At 42.2% G+C, this 15,594-nt stretch overlaps 1 protein-coding gene across 5 annotated transcripts in view; it reads left to right on the top strand.

The window, feature by feature from the left end:
* The window catches only part of foxp2 (forkhead box P2), a 102,670-nt gene that overhangs the window by 17,890 nt on the left and 69,186 nt on the right, over positions 1-15,594 (top strand). Inside the window, exon 1 of one of the 5 annotated variants that reach the window (XM_086202275.1) lies at positions 12,652-13,038. The exons of the other annotated variants lie outside the window; for them this stretch is intronic. The gene's annotated coding sequence lies outside the window, so the exon portion shown is untranslated. Of the gene's footprint in view, positions 1-12,651; positions 13,039-15,594 lie in introns of those variants that run through there. 5 annotated transcript variants of the gene reach the window in all.

Here is a 15,594-nt window from a genome sequence, read left to right as displayed (position 1 = left end):
GAGACTTCTTCCTGCTCTCCAAAAAATGCAGACCGTGTTTTTATTTCTGCATGTTTGCTTACGGTGTTGATTTTAAACTAGTTCTGAGTGTTTGTTTAACACACCTTTTGTGTGTATCAGAAGTGTATGTACAAATGATAAAACAGCAGCGCACTCCTTCTCCACATCACCCTTGTCATGTGTTTGAAGTTCACTTTTACCTGCCCTTATACTTCCATCACTCGTCTCATATTGTGAAATGATGAAGAATTGAGCGAATGAGATTTATGAATGTTTTAAAAGAAAGGCTAAGATGTTTGTCAGGCTTGATTTTCCTTCATTTCTATTGCTCCCTCCAAATTGTTTTCCCTTCATCGTCATGACAGCATTAAGGATTAGTGCCATAGCTGTTAACAATCATCACTGTGCTTTTGCCATTGTGTCATGCACAGTTTTCTAGCACCACTACCACAACTAGTCTCAGTCATACCTCCTGCTTTTGTGCCAAGTGAGAAATGAAAAACAATCGTTACGACCTCCAGTGACCCCTCCTGATGCACAGTCAGTTAAATGGTTTGTAAGACGTTTAATTACCAAATGGTATAATCGTTTCTCATCTCATCATTAGATGTATGATATTAAGTGAATTGCCTCCCTTGGGTCCCTGTGTTTCACAGATCAATAGATTTAGATGGAGCTTGAAGGAGGTGTCGGGGGGGGGGGGCAGTTAAAACACTTCTGAGCCCCCTGATATGAACACATGCATTGTTTCTGTGATGACATTCACTCATTTTATTTATGCAATTAGCTTTTATATAGGTTTAATTATGCTAATTTAAATGTCTGCACCCAGTATGTGCCATTATGTCACTTTTTAAAATGGATTTATGGCTCATGGGCTTATTTTGATGGTGAAAGGACATGAAACAATAGACAAGGTTATGGCACAGCAGACTTCCCATCGGCAGAGTGCTTGCGTTTGCACTTTGGGACACTTTGTTGGTATCAAGCATTGTTTGAAGGTATTGTGGAGATTGCTAATGCAGCGTGTACACCTCGGAGGCCCAGCAGCCTGCAGCTTGATATCGCCTGTATTCCCAATGTGAATATGGCTGAGTGGTGATTGGGGACTTGCTGCACCACAAGCTGCTATTCACTCCAGCCGGCGCTACTAGCCAGAGTTAATTGTCCATTATCTACTATTATCTAAGCTCTCTGTCTTTATTCTATCTCACTCAGGATTCCAGCCATCACTGCCAGTCTCACTCACTCAATACTCTGTATCCACCCCCCACCCCAATCTCCTCTTTCAACCTTATACCAGTCTGGTCCTGGCAACTGAGTTCAAATAGTAATAATGATTCCCTTTGTTCCTGAGGTGCCTCAAACAGGATTCTGAACACCGAGTCAGGAGAGCGCCCATGTACATTTCTTGTTTTATCATCTAACTACTTGACTGGGAGAGCCACTATATTCCCATCAAGACACTTCAAGATCATTTATCAGCAGGGAAGGCATGCAGATATACAGAATGTGTTTGAAATACAATACGTCTTAATGGCTTTCTGCTTAAGAAAAGAAAGTGAACTTCTTTATTTTGGAAAAATAATTATTGATTAATATTCAAGATGGAGGACTCTCATCTTCCACATAGTTACAAATCTATCTGCTGAGGTGTTTTAGGAATCCTCAGAAATTTCACTTGATGGCACTGTTTTCCTTTTTGCTTCGGCTGAAGCAACAGGGCATGTTTTATGTATGCTGGGCACATTGTGGAAAGTGTGTGTGAGTGTGTGTGTGTGTGTGTGTGTGTGTGTGTGTGTGTTTGTGTTTGTGTGCACGCTCCTGTCCCCATGCACTTAGAAGAAGGAGTAACTACAATTACAAACAATAAAATTATGCAGTACTACTATTTAAAAAATATTATGTTCAAACATAACGTTTGAAAAGAAATCTGGGTTGCACATACTATAGAAATATTTTTTTCTGTTTTTGTTTTCTTAATGCTTGTTTATTTGAAGTATTTATATATAGTATAAGTATTCATTATCTTAAGTCATTAAAGATGTATTTCCTAATTTCAATATTATTTGAAAGAAATACATTTTATGTCATTTAAATTAGAAAAAAAAATAGCATACCTCTGTTGTTGCCAGGCCTGACTTTAATGATTTTAATTAACAACATGATCCTTACTACAAGGCTTGGAGTGTTACACACACAATACACACTTTGTTCTCAATTACACCTGCTATCAGTTTCTACACACAAAACACACTCACACACGCAAACAGTCTCACTCCGTCAAACAGTTTATATGGCTATATACATATATTTTTTTTGTATTAATAAATAGAAGTTAAGGTGGAAATTATTTTGAAAGGGACAAATTGTCCCCACCGGGGCCAGTGGGGGTTGTTAAACTGAGCTTTAATGGGGGTTCGATGGATGGATTTTGGGTGCAAAGGGTGGTTGGGGGTCAAGATCATATTAAGTGCTCACAAAGCAAATGGTTGCGCATTAGGAAGTGTTGGTCTGGTGGCCCTGCCTCATGAGGAGCCTGTAAAGATGCAATATATCACAGTGAAAAATAACTGGAGCTTGTACTTGAGAATTGTGTGCATCATAAATAAAGGTGTTCCAAGTATAATTGAGGCTCTTGCATGGAGAACTCGGCTAGAGATGAGAAATGGAAATCTGTGTACTGGTAAATAGATAATCACACAAAAGTAATTGAGGTTTTCAAACCCCAATCTAGTCTGCCAGCATGAGCTCGTTTGCATGTTAATCACGTCGGTGATTTGCCTTCATCACAGGGAAGTCCGTGCACACTTCCATAACCAGCTTTTAATTGCATTTAAAATGTCACAGAGGTGGAACACATGTAATTTAGCCAGAACTGTGTCCAAATTAATGGGTACTACAGAGACGCTCCATTGGACAGGCTTGGAAATGATAGAGGCTGTCCATTGTTTGGGTCTTTATTAGAGATGCCTCAGTCTTCCAGGCTCTCCATGCTAACAGCACCTTTTGAAGCCGATATCAAGGCTTCAGAATGGAGTCTGACGGGCACTTTGTGAACAACTTAACACTACAATAGTTGCCAGCTCATTGCAAAATAAGCCAAATGGATGGATGTTTAAAAAGGTGGAAAATGAAACATCAAAGCGAGCGACCACAAAGTCAAAGTGTTGGGTTTTAAATGGATAAAGAAAAGGAGGAATCATTTATTTTCTTTCATCACCAGGTGTTCTTTAGCGTATAAATTACCAAGATGATGTTTCCATAACACAGCTTAGGGATCTCTTGAGAGGGGAAACCTGCAAAACAGACCTATTTAATTTTTCATAGAGGTGGACCATCAGGAGCAATAAGCCAATATTCCTCTCCCCCCTTTTCCAGATGCCTTCTCCACCACTATATCTCACCAAAAACCCAAGCCTCTCTCACTTTTTTTCCATAAAGAAAAAAGTTCTGCGGAGACCTACATGAAAGGAAGGAACTGTTGAAATGTTAATTTTACCATCTGCTGTTGGGGCCTGCTACCTTTTGTGTGTGTGTGTGTGTGTGTGTGTGTGTGTGTGTGTGTGTGTGTGTGTGTGTGTGTGTGTGTGTGTGTGTGTTTTTCCTGCCTTCTTTAATCCCCAGTCGTTCTGTTCTGTTTCATGAATGTGCTGCTATTTTGGCTGTTTGAAGTCATGGGGTCTCTGCAAGCATGGCTTTGACTGGCTGGAGAATAGAATGCCACATGGTGGATGGTGGAGACTGTCCCATTAGTTTCCTGTTTAGAGTCTGGTGCCTGTTGGTAACCTGGTATACCCGTCCCAAGATACTAGTCAAGCTCGTTTGTCCACCTCCAGTTTTGTATGTCCTTCTCTCCCTCCTCTCTGAGTGTCTTCAGGGACCTATTTAGTGTGCTTATCTTAATGTTGAGGACTTTAATCACTCGTTTACAAGACCTCTAGAACATTTTATCAATTTTTTCCCTTCTTGGCACACATTAATGCTAGTCTTCTTGTAAGCTCAATAAACCCCAGCAAATTCAAAAGTATGGCAAAAATGAATTCTGTCTCTCCCGTCGTTTTTCTTCTCATCACTGAAGTTGACACTTTTAAAAGCAAACGTATATTGCCAAGTTTGCTGTGAAGATTTTGCCAAATGGATAGATTCCATTGTGAGATTTGATAGTTGGCAATTAGGGTGAGACATCCTGTGTGCAGAGTTGCTTAGCATTTTCCTTGGCTGGGACCAGATTGTTTAGTCTGCTCTCATTGTGAGCTGTTTCTGAGCTGCAGTTGACGGTTGTTTGCAGAGCGCGGGGGGAAAATGTGAGAGGGGCCAGTGCCTTTCTCTATTTATTTATTTTCCCCGTCCTTGGAGCTGGAATCTGATTTGTGTTCATGTTTCTCTATTCTCTCTGAGCGTTTTTTAAGTGTGGCTGCTGAAATCTAGACTCTGTATGACCTCACTGCGCAGCCTGTGTTTCATTAATGACCAGCCCTGTGGTTTGGGGAGAGGAATATTTTTCATATGACACCGCCTTGCATTAGCGTGGAGCGGCAGCTGCACAACCACAAAACCATCCAATTTTGTGGCTTTGAAAGGTGTGAAAAGTTCAGCTCCCTATAGCAAGCCTTGCATTTATAATTATGCTCCATGTATGCAGGAGTGCGTGTCTATGTGTCAAGAAGCGGAACTACTGAAGACTTGTAAAAGAAGCACACACACACGTGCACACACACACACACACACAAAAGTCACCTGCTAATGAAACATTCGTCTTTCATTCTCCTTGGCAACATGTAAAGCAAATAGTGGAGATATATGTCAGAGTAAGATGTTTAAACAGTTACAGATTTGACATGTTACGCCTTTGAAAAACCACTGAAAATAACAAGAAATTCAAAGTGAAGTAGGTAGCATTTTGACAGCTTGATTCATATGTAATAAATATTTAATTTCAACATGGTTTTATTCTGTTTGGACCCTCAAAGTCCCCATACAAGCAAGTCTTTTAAGACTTCTTTCTCAGCTGCCACATCTGGCATAAGAGGTATTTTCTTCACAGATTGATTGATTTCCCAGGCTTTGTTGGAAGCAACTCACGCAAGCTACACAGCAATTGACTAAAAAGCATGCAACAATACCCAGACACACGTAGAAAGGCTTTGCACCCCTCCCCTAAAAAAAAAGGGGCCAGACACTAGACTACTGTAACGCTGTTTGGTACCTTTCAGGATATTGAATATCCAAAAGGAAACCTCAGATTTGTCCTGTCCCAAAACAAAGAACCCTTGTGCTGCCGCCCTTCGCATCTTTTTTTCTCTCTGGGTTTACGCTCATCATAATACAAGCGAAGATTTTCTGACAAAATGAGATGTTTATATTTACACATAACTCCTGTCCATTTATCATGGTGCAATCTCATAATCCTGGCTGTGTTAAGTGTTGTGCTGTCAGCTTGAAACCAGGAGTTGGTGCTGGGAGAGATTTAGGTTAGTCACTGAGGCTCAGGGAAAGTGAACAAAGGAGACGATTACCTAATAGTCCTGCTATGTATTTGAAGTGGAGCCTTCTGTTTGTTTGGGGCTGGATGTGTGGGGAGATGTCTCACAGGCAGTTGATGGGTACTTTTAAGCTGTCACAAACATCCCCTTTGCCATCTGTCTCCCCGAAAAGATGGCAACATGCTTTGACAGGGGCTAAAGGCAGTCCAGAGAGAAAGTTTCCCTGAGTTTGCAACTTTGTGAAAATGATTCCCCCCTGAATTATTGGGTGCCTTTCTGCAAATTAAAAAGTCACCATGGTGATACCTTGACAAGTGTTTTTAAGCCACTGACACATGCTCTCCTGAATGTTTATGAGTTTAGTTTTATGACACATCTAATGAGGCTTTTCTGTACTTACATTCTAAACTGTAATCTTGCAGGTTGTTACTGACATGAAATTCTGTATTGTGTTCAAATGAATTTGTAGCCAAAAGCCCAATTTACAACCAAAGTGCATCATCATCATGCTTTAATTACTTAATTACAAGATTGTATAAAACAAGCTGAAACTGTAAATTAAGTAATTTAATTTGTTGTATAATTTTCTCAGAATACCCTCATTATGACAATACAATAAAACAATGTGACAGAAATTTGCAAAGGTTTTGATGGGAGGTTTGTGATCCACGTGAATATCTCACAAGTGAGCTATGCCTTTTAAGAAATTAAATGTAATTCAAAACAGATTTTGGACAGAAAAACCCAAAGCACTCAATTGATGAATTGCAAAATGGTGTCACTGAATTTCATTTTTTTTTTTTTAATTCTGCAATTTTCTGTCTTCCTTTCTCCGGTAATTTTGGACAAATAGTTACAACCCTTGAGTCTTTGAAATCCCTGCCAGCCATATCTGTTTTCATAAATTGTACATCTATTTTCGAAGTCATCAGCGATTGCTTTTTTGCCACTCAGAGCACTGAGCACAGACAGCTTTTAAAGGTAGTGAGCAGGTCTGATAAGTGGCTCAATCTTTGTAGTAAAGCATTTTTACTGAAGCTTTAATAGCTACTGTATAATGAATTATAATGTATTCTCTCCAATTGCAAATTTCCTCTTATATTGCCTCTCTGCTATAGTCAAAAAAGCCCATCTGAATATTGTTGTGGCCAGCTTTTTAAGAATACAAATCAATTGATTTTAAGTAGTTAGATTCATACTTTTGTTGGAAATGTTCCCCAATGCCAAATGGAATGGCACTTGTATAAGTGGAATAGCGAACCTATTTCAAAGTAGTGACATTTTTTCATCCCATAGATGATTCACTGTTTGTGGTACATCATGGTCAGCTCCAAGTCAACGGCATGTGTTGGCGTAAAATACAGCTGTTCATTTGAACATTTCAGCCTAGTTTGAACTCAAAGAAAAGCTTATGAATCATCTCGCTGTGCCAGTTTAATGGAACATAGCTTTCTATGATGGCGTGTAGCGGCACATCATCAAAGTGAAACTTCGGAAGTTTCGCTTAACTTGTTGCTGAAATAGTTTCTCGTTTTCAAGAAAATTGCAGTGCGCCAAGTCTCAAGAAGTGTATCAGGGAATCTTGCCTGAAGGAAAAAATTGCCACTTGCATACTTGTGTTCGACCAAAGTGAAGCCCTCACCCACTCCAGGGGAACATGTGCTGTTTAGGAAGATATAAAGGAGTAATTTTATTACTCGGTACATCTCCCCTCAGAAGCCATTTCATTTCTCCTTTCAGCCTCCACAGAAGCCTTTATTTGATCTCATATTCCCGAGTATGACTGCCTCAAACCGGTCGGAGTCCGTTTATTTTCATTTGGAAAATACATTTAGTGTTGGAGGGGTGGTAAAGGATGGAAGTGGGGAGCAGGGGGGGTCTGGGTGTGGAATAGATTGTGGCAGCTTTCGCTATCATATGTTAATGTCCTGTAGGGATTTTTCATTGTGCCCGATTGTTGGGAGTTAAACTTAATTTAATTCTCTCAACTTGATCAGTGTGATGCGTCGTTCTTTAAGCTTAATCCAAAAAAAAAAGTGTTTTCCAACTCTGTGTCCACTCCATGACAAATTGGAGTGATGCAGTGATATTCCACAAAATACATGAAAATAGCTGTTAAGTCTGCATACATACAGTGAACCTGATACAGCTGGATACCCTTTATTTTGCACTTTGAAACTTTGGATCACTGAGAAAGTGTGCCATTTATTAGACAGTCCACTTAGGCCCAGCCAGATGTAGTTGGTCACTTTAGAGGTGGACGTCCTCATAAACTTCGGAGTGCCTTTAGAGTGGGCACAGCACCCAGTTTCAAAAAGAACCCTCCCACTCATACCCTCTCTTCCAATCTCCATCTCAAGCCATTTACTAAACCCTGAACCAGTGCAGCTGTCTGGACAACCACGTGAAGCCCCACATGTCCTGAAAAGATCTCTTCCATTCCCCTTATTTATTAGCCAGTGTTTTTAGCACCTATATCCTCTCCAGCTTGTGTCTGGGGAGAACATAATGAAAACATTTTTGTGTGTCATTTCAGGGGTCCGGAAGTCCCACTCTTTTAAATAGTTCCTTCTTGATGTCTTCTCTCTCTCTCTCTCTCTCTCTCTCTCTCTCTCTCTCTCTCTCTCTCTCACTTTAATTTTTTTGGGGGGTGTTATCATAGCCTCCACTGGGCTCAGTTCCTGACAATGAATTACCTCCAGATGTATTTCCTACCCCCAGCCCCCCACCCTTCGCCCTCAAATTAGTGGCTAGTAAAAATTAGGTTTGAATTAGCCGCGGTGTAGAGAATAGAGAGTTTGAAATGTCCGTATAATGAGTTTATTATTCTTTGCCGGAATGCCATTTTCCTGAATTAATTTCATCAGGGCTTTTTTTTTTTTTTTAAGTGTAATTGGTGTCTAGTTGAATGCTGTTTTAGGCATGAATGGTTAGCCACTGTGTCAGCAGTAAGGCCGAGGTAATCGCAGGATTCCAGCTGCATGCTCCACATTTCAATAGATTATTCTTCAATTCTCTCCATTATCTGATTCATGGTCAGTGTGTTTGATTTTTCTGTCATCCCACATGGAATTATTTTTCAGCGCTACATTGACAAAGTTTCTTGGCCCTTCGATAGTGGCTGCAGCACATACAGGTGTTGTGCTCTTTTGACTGCCAGTGGAGCTTGTCCCGCTGCCATTCAACTGTGCAGTCATAGTTCTGGGAATGATAATCTCTTTGGCAGAGCTGTTTCAGTGGGTTGCTCAGACATCACATATCACTGTCATAAATAGGGTTTCAGTTTCCTTGACAGGAAATCTGGATGCGTGAAATGACCATTGTATCTCACGTTTTTAAAGTGATTACTTGATCTTTATGCCATCTCAGCCATAAACATTAGAGAAACAATAACTCAGTATAGTTATGTATGTTTTTCTGTGTAGGAATCTTAATTTAAACCCCAACCACTGTTACTATATGATAACATCTAATACTGAAGAAAAAAATGGAAGCGCTAGTCCATCTAATTCCTGTCTGCGTCATAACAGGTCAACTGCTGCGAGCTGCTTTTGCTTGTTGAAATTGACCTGCTTGGCTGGGTCTTTGATTTCAGCAATGCGTTTAATTCAGATATACTTTTGAAGCAAAGGTGTGTGTGTGTGTGTGTGTGTGTGTGTGTGTGTGTGTGTGTGTGTGTGTGTGTGTGTGTGTGTGTGTGTGTGTGAAGTGCCAATTTAACCTTAAGCGTCTGTTGCTACCCTACCAGCTCTTTCCTTTCAAGAGACCCGGTCAGCTTGAACTGTCTGATTTCTGTCATTTCAATCTCTTTTTATTTTTCTGCTGTAATGTATACTTTAATTCCCACCCGCCTGCTGTCTGTGTGTAGCAGCGGTTTCGGCAGAAGCAGCTGGAGGGGAGGTGCAGGTATCATTAAGCCTTGGAGAGGCACCAGCGGAACGCTGCTGAGTGCTATACGTGGCTCCTTGCAGAGTGTGTTGATATTTCTGGGCCCAATGAATGTACAACCTGGTTTATTTTCAATAGGAACCTGAAGCCGGGCTTGGCTAGAGAATCTCCCTCCAGCTGCTTACTTGGGTTGTTGATATTGAGTCAAGCAAACACTCTCTTAGGGATGTCCTGTTGGGCACTCAGCCAAAGTCGCAAATGGAAGTCACATGTAGAGACTCCCAGAGGAAGAGAGTGAGCGTTCAATTCACACTCATCACTGCAAATCTTTTATTCAAGTTTGAAAAAAATCAAATACATAAAGAGAAACTAGATTTCAACAGCTACGCATTTGTAATATACGCCTCTTAAGAAATTGTATATTTCCTAAGTCTTTCAGTAAACAAACCAAATAAAATCAGTAATTGTGATTGCAGTAATCAGGCTCTTCTCTTCTTTTATTCATTGCTTTTATTTTTTGAATTGAAATACATATGCAAATATGTTTGGACACTGTCATTATCAGCCACTTAATAGGCATTTCATTAGGGAGTTTCTGAACAGGGCAAGGCAAGTTGCCATGGATACCCTGGTGCTTAAGTACAGTAAATTAAAATGGTGCTGCCTTCCAACCACTTATATAATCACCGGTCCGTAATGGTCTCTGCTCTCTGGCCATAAGCAACATATCGTGTGATCAATGTTGCCCAGGACTAAAAAGAGCTCTACCCCCTCATTATGCCTTATTTGGCCTTTTTTCAGTAAGCAGGACTAAGTGGCTCATGAATTGTGCTTGTACAACATTTGTGTGACAACTAATGAATATGGTTCATATGTGAGGTATTTTGCTCTTTAGTACCATTTGTTATCACTGTGCGAGAGTCGTAAGGAGAGGTTCAGCATATTTTAGCAGCCGTTGAAATCACTTCATTTTGCTTGACTGGCTCCTAAATGTGAGGGAGGAGGACATTCAAATGGATACCCTCCTGATACAAAGTGAAGCTTTTTGGCACTTGGGCTCCAATAAATGCAACCCTCATAGTCGGAGAAGCCAGAGTGTTTTCCATGTACTTTGCGGTGGCTTAGTAGCATGGAAGTGATGGTGGCAGAAACCACTGTGAAGACTGTCAAATGCCCCAGAGGCAATGCACTTCATGGTGGCTTTAACTGAAAATTAATAGTTCGTGGTAGTGTGAATGTAAACTATGGAAGTAATCAGTGTCAGGAGACGGGAAGCAACATCATTGTTACGGCGTTGCACCACCACTGCTCCGCTGTTGCTGCTTCTCTTGCCAGGGTTGGTAACCAGCTGCTGCCACCATCACCCCTCCTCTCAACACAACTACACCTCCCACCCCTCCCCCCCTTTTTAAACCATCTTTTCCCTCACTATTCTGCTGCCACCACATCAAGATGCTGGTGGGCCTGTTTGTCTCTGTTGACCTTGGCAGCGGAAAGCATAGGAAGAAGAGACAAAGGGGATAAATAACTGGGAGGAAGGAGGTGCATGATTGTCACAGATGTGTAGAAATAGGCATAGCATTCCCCTAGTGAAGCAAATGTTTCTCGTGTTTGTCTTTGCTAGTGAGGCACTCTGAGTAGATTATTCAAAGGGCTGAAGGAGCTTTCTAGCCTGAAGCTCTCAGGGCTGAAAAAGAAGTGGGAGAAATTACTGGCATAATGTGGATGCTTAGAGCAATTAACGGCAGTTGTTTAATGCTAGCCCCCCTTTGCTTCTCTCTATCGGTGTCTTTTTTTCTCTCACTTGCTTTTGCACTTGTCATCCCTCCCCCTGTCATTCTCTCGATCCCCTCTTTCTCTTTCCTTTCTCTTCCCTGCCATGATTGTTTAGTGTTTACCTTCCTGCCTCAGAGCTCAGACAGCTGACGCTAATGAAAATGTTGCATCTTTTAGTCTGTGGTGGTCTCTTAATAATGATATCATACGGCTGAAATATGCTCCAGCGGAGCCGGGGAGATAATGTGCTATTCAGAGCCTGTTAAATCATGCCAGCGAGCTGCTCAGAGCTGCGAGTTCAAGTGGTCTTTACCCTGTGTCAGGGGCTATGTCTTTTCCTAAATAAATCTGTCATAGTTGCCCCGGGTGCCTCTCTTTAAAACATAAAAGTTCCTGCACTCCACATAACCTCATGCTGTGGCTGCCTGCATGTCTGTGTGTAGTGTGAATTTAATTTTGGAGTTCCATCTCTGCCAGATTTGGATGTTTGCATTTGATTCTTTGTATATAGCACAAACTTATGTTGGCAGATGTAAAAAAAAAACAACAAAAAAAAAAAAAACAGAAAGAGTCCCCTCTTGTATAAAATCTCTTAGGCCCAAGTGGCAGCGAGCTGGTGGCAGATGGACTGGCTTTCTGCATCTGCTGCGAGCAGACTGGGGGCTTTGTACTCTTCTCTCCTGGGGAAGACCAAGCCTTTTTTCTTTCCAGTAGATTCCTGTCGGTTGGAGCGACTAAGAAAAACATCTGTGGCATGCAAGGGAGAGAGAGACAGAGAGGAGAAGAGAAAGTGGGGAATTAAAAAAAATGACAAAGGGTTAGCAAACACCATTAGCCCTAAATGTTCCATCTCATTGCCTGCTGCGCATATTGTTTACAGTAGGGGAAACATGTCGATACATCACATTCAGCACATGTGAGCTCCGCTTAATTCAGCTTGTGTCAGTTTTCATTGGCTTCTTGAGCAGACAGTAGGGATTGGCGGTTTTTGCGGTTCCAGTTAGAGATACTGCACTACTTCATTAGCAGAGACATTTGCAGATATCTGAATCTTCATCTGCAGACACGTTTTCCTTTTATCAAGTGGTAAACCAAGCTTTTAAAAAACTGTGGTTGAATGGAAAATCTGTGAGAAGTTAGTGTTGTGTGTTTCACTTTTAAAAAATGCATCTTCCCATATATTTTTCCATTAGTGAATTTGGCCAATGATTCATGGTTGTGCTAAAAATTTATTTGGAGAGTAAGCAGCGGTGATGGCACATTAGCAAATGAGCCTCAAAACACATTATCTTAGCAGTTCATCAAAGAAAAAAGTGTGTGGAGGTCTCCCCACTTCTTGTGGTCTCTGTTATATATCAGATTCCTCAACAAACGCTTCTTCTGAACCCCCCTTATACACACACATGCAGTACACCCCCCATACACACACACCATTCCTCTGCCAACTCTCGCCACCCTCCGCCCCCTCCTCTCCACCCCCCCCCCCCCCCCCCCACGGCCAGCCCCCCTACCCCACCGAACAAGCCACTGGTTTTTGTGTACTATTGGTCCTCAGGCGTCAACACAATCCAGCGGGGCTGCCTGACTTGTTTTAATTAGGCAGCACTGAAACGGCAACTGTCTCTCAGACGTGACCAGGCAGAGGTGCTCTCCCCTCACAATACTGTAAATACCGCTGTAAATACTTCTCTGGTGATGTTTTCAAGCTAGTTTCCCTCTACTTTTTTCTTTCTCCTTTTTTTTGGTTCCACTTGCTCTGTTTTCTACTAGTGGCATTTTTCCTCCTCTCTTCATTTTTTGACACACACTAATGTTTCCACGCTTCTGAGAGTACTTCTTCAAATGATTCTTATCGGGGAGAGTGGATTTCTCTCTTATTGCTTAAAAGGTAGGTCATTTTATCTGTCCTGGTCTACCTCTCTCTGGACTATTTATGTTTAGATGTGTACCTGGAAGGAAATCAGTGCTTTGTAATCGGGTCTTTCTGACCAATGCATGGATGTGATGTGGCTAATTGTTTTTAAGAGCCCTATTCACTCTCTGCCAGAGCACGGCATGGAGGCTACCAACTGCCGCTCAGTCCTTCAGTAATCCCATTCAGATTCTTTACACTCACACACTCTCAATGGCATGCACACAAGCAGATCTGAAGAGAAAAGCACTGAACTGCTCTAGAATAAAGCCAGACACATACCTCGGCAACTAGTAGTAGCAGCGTCCTCCAGCCCTCTTTCAGCTCTCCGTTCCCCTCTCGACTCAGCGACAGCGACTACGTAGAGTAAAGCAGTGAGCCGGTCCGGCTGTGTATGTGTGTGTGTGTGTGTGTGTGTGTGTGTGTGTGTGTGTGTGTGTGTGTGTGTGTGTGTGTGTGTGTGTGTGTGTGCGCGCACTTTCATCAGAGAAAGCGATGGTGAGAGAGAAACGGATGTGTGATTAGAGCAAGAGCAGGGAGAGCAGCGAGAGCTGCCTGGTAAGCAAGAGGTGCAAGGGGAGAGTTGAGAAGCATCCTGCAAGGACTCACAGCACTCCCCGTGTGAGGATCCCCACACACACTTTCTCATTCACACACAGAAGACCCACCCACACACACAGAGCACTTATACACAGTTTCACTTATGTTTCTACACCCAAATTATCTCTATTTGCAAGAAGTAATCTAACTAAAAAAGTGACATTTGTCCTAAATTCAAGACAATAGAAAACAAACTAAAATGGCCGTGCCTTTAATTACACGTCAAATGTAGAATCAAGTAAGAAGTAATGATTTCCAGTAATTGTGATATATTTCATTGGTAGCAGGCATAAGAAATGATGGTTGAGTTATTTCCAGTGAGGAGACAGAAAGACTCTTCCATGTCTCTGTCATAAATTTCCATTTTGTACACTACCCCCCCCCCCTTTCATTCACATTCATGCATACATGCACACACATATATCTCCTCTCTCTCTCACACACCCTCTCTCTCTCTCACACTCTCTCTCTCTCTCTCTCTCACACACACACACACACACACACACCTTCCGCTGTCCTCCTCTCCCACTCTTTTCCGTCTCTCCCCCAACTCAAGTCTCACCAATCGGGCCTGCATGTCCAACCTGCACAGGGGGCCCGGCTTGGTAATTGCCCTGGTGACAACTGGAAATGATAGAATAATTGTCAGGAGAGGCATCTGGGCTTTCTTTTTTTTTTTTAATGGGGCGCGGGTGATTTAAGTATGCATGAATGGCACGGTGGTGGTGAGGTGGCGAGAGAGGGAGAGGAGAGAGAGGGAGCAGGGGAACTGGGGCGGGGGCTGGTTGGTGGATGGTGGGGGGGAGCTGGCTTGTTTATGATGCCATCCCCCATAAACACGGCTGGAGTGATGACACAGATAGTGTTGCCTCTCCACGCGGTGACACCAGACGACTTGCGGCCGTTGCTGCTAGACACCCTTGGCGGTGGCAGAGGCAAGTACTCTGTTCTCTGGTCAAGCTCTCTGGCACTCTTCACCTTCAGGTAAAAAAAAGAAAAAAGTCAGGGAGACTGTGTCCATTCATCCATCTTCCCATCCACCCATTCATCAATCACCAATCCATCCATCAATCCACTGTCGTCCGTAGTCAACTTCAGGCTCTTGGCTGTGTTTAATGGTTGTATTTTATTGCCAGGCTGTGTCTCCTGCCTTCCCCGCTGCTCGTCCCACTGTGTAACTGTGCAGCCTTGGTCTGCAGGCTCTGATAATCGGCTGCTTAATTAGTGCTGATGAATGGCCCAGTGTGTGTGTGCGTGTGTGTGTGTGTGTGTGTGTGTGTGTGTGTGTGTGTGTGCATGCGTGCGTGCCTGCGTCCGTGCGTGCCTGCGTCCGTGCGTGCGTGTGCACCATGGTATTTTCTGGTGCTGCACTTTTTTGGTATTTTCAATTGTTGCTACTTGCTTGCTAAGCTAATTATTGATCATTAATGGTCATACAGTTAAAAGAATTAGAGGGCGCTGCCAGTGTGTAACCTCTCATAAGCTAATAATAATCAAATATTAATCAGATCCAGATGTGTGTTTTGTGAGGGCAAAGCTTTTCTTGTGTCTCTCCAGTCTCGTGGTGTTGAAGGAAAAATGAAAAACTCATACAAGCAGATGTTTAGTTTGAAGAGTAGAGAGGTCACGAGACTGATAAACGGCGAAGCACTAATTATCTTTATCAAAGGCGAGTGGAATAATTTGTTTACTTAAATATTGATGAGGGTGAGCAAGGCATGGTATTGGGCTATTGTGGGCATACTATTAACATTTCATAGAGCTTTGTGCAGGAATGCGAAAGGGACTCTTCTTCATAATTTAATACCCTAATGCATAATGAGCTATGTGATTAGTTCACATGGAGAATTGGCCAAACTCCATTTTGAAGGCAGATAATTTACGTTGTTCTCTAGAGTCTGGCATATAATAGGTTCTTTAGCTCAATAAAAT

Source organism: Aulostomus chinensis, chromosome 4, assembly GCF_037954235.1.
Source record: "Aulostomus chinensis isolate RoL2024-O1b breed Wild chromosome 4, RoL_Achi_v1.0, whole genome shotgun sequence".
NCBI classification, from domain to species: domain Eukaryota; kingdom Metazoa; phylum Chordata; class Actinopteri; order Syngnathiformes; family Aulostomidae; genus Aulostomus; species Aulostomus chinensis.
This window is presented reverse-complemented; position numbering and strand designations above follow the sequence as displayed.